The sequence below is a fragment of the Trachymyrmex cornetzi genome, unplaced genomic scaffold, assembly GCF_001594075.2.
Source record: "Trachymyrmex cornetzi isolate Tcor2-1 unplaced genomic scaffold, Tcor1.1 scaffold536, whole genome shotgun sequence".
In the NCBI taxonomy this organism is placed as follows: domain Eukaryota; kingdom Metazoa; phylum Arthropoda; class Insecta; order Hymenoptera; family Formicidae; genus Trachymyrmex; species Trachymyrmex cornetzi.
In genome coordinates, this window is record NW_017299846.1 from 41,869 (window position 1) to 43,661 (window position 1,793).

At 29.0% G+C, this 1,793-nt stretch overlaps 1 pseudogene; it reads right to left on the reverse strand.

The window, feature by feature from the left end:
* On the reverse strand, window positions 1-1,277 carry LOC108765789 (uncharacterized; annotated as a pseudogene).
* Between the last annotated feature and the right edge of the window lie 516 nt (window positions 1,278-1,793).

The following is a 1,793-nucleotide window of genomic DNA, read 5'->3' on the forward strand; positions in this document are numbered from 1 at the left end:
TTATATCCATTTGAAAAAAACCTTAAGTACGCATCTTTCTTTACTTGTTACTTGTGGAGAACCATCGCATGATTTTCGATCGCACTTCTGTTATATTGCATGATGGGTTTTTTTTTGTTATAGCACCTAAACAGTCATGATTTAAAGCTATTAATATAATATTATAAGTATATTACCAAAGATCAAGTTCAATAAAGCTCGAAATTTACATTCAATTACTGTAAGAATGTTTGTGTCTTGAAGTTTTAGTTTTACACATCCTGAACCAGAATAATTAACAATCCCAGCCAGTGAGTTTGAAAATATTTTTGCCAGTAATTTTCCTACAGATGTTGTTTCTTCATCCTTTTGGATCGATATCAATAGAATTAAGTAGTCAATCTGAAATATATAATTGTTATTAATTCTTATATATTTTACAGTTACATATTTTAATTATTTACTAATAAATAAAATTAGCAAAAGTAACTAATACAACAATAAACATAAAAAGTGTACCGTGAGGATAAAATTATTATCAATTTTGAGAAACTCCTCAAATGCATGAAAAGCCTGTTCATCCTTGAAAGGTAAGGCAGGCAAACCTTTTGGTTTGATAGGTACTGGATCGTCTGGATCTAATTTTCTATTTACTCTTGTAAGTGACATGTTAACATGATCTAATTTTCCCTTTATTTCCTTATTCTGCTCTATTATAACTTTTAACAGAATGTTATCATGTTTACATTTGTTTGCTACGGAAAGTTGCAAATATTTTTAAATAATAGATAATAAATGTATTACGAAAATTCAGGATTGATAAAGTTACTTTACAAAAGTAATTCGTTACTGTTACTCAAAAACTAATGATGTTATTCTATTTTTATTACTTTTTTCTTGACATTAATAGCATATTATATACAAATTTTTTAACTCTTACTGGAAAAAAGCAATTGTAATGGATTATAAGTAACGCGTTATTTACCTGAGAAAATTACATTAAATAAAAATAAAAATAAATGACTAACCATTTATTATAGACGAAGACGTTCGAAATAATGGCTTGGCGAATAAAGTTTTGTAATGAGTATCAGAAAGACTTTCATCATTACCTGAATCTAAATAAAATAATCAAATAAGAAAATCTTAATAATTTTTCAATCTTAATCAATCACTGATGACTGAGATGTATTCACCATATTCAGATAATCTTTTTGTTTCTAATTGGCTGCTAGAGGCAATAGGTTCGTCAATTATAGAAAGCGAGTTATTAAAATGTGACTTAGAAGACGTTGCATCCTTTATACTAACATCAAAATGTGCTGATGTATCATCATGTATGATACTGTTGTTTAATGATTCCGGGATAGAATTTTTGACTGGAAGATCTCCATTATTATTCTTTTTTGGATAATCCTTTTTACTTTGTAGAAGTTTTTTAACTTCATTAATTACTTTAATTTTATTGCCCTTTTTCGGACAATCCTTTTTTTTATTTAGAAGTTCTGTAACCTTTTCTTTAATTTCTTGTGCATTCAATATTTTATGATCTTCATCACTGTCGGAATAAATGACTTTTTTTGTCATTTTATTTACTTTCTGGGTAAATATGTAGATTAGGGGAGCCCCTCTCAATGACCTTGACCTTGACATATGTTGTCAAGGTCATAACCCCGAGTGACCCTGAGGAAGTTTTAATTGCAGGACGTTACTCATTAAGAAGTTATAAACAAAAGAAGTTTGCGAAATAACTTCTTTTTACTATAGGGGCTTACGACTCTCACCTCCGACTCTAACCCCTCCTACTTCAGGGG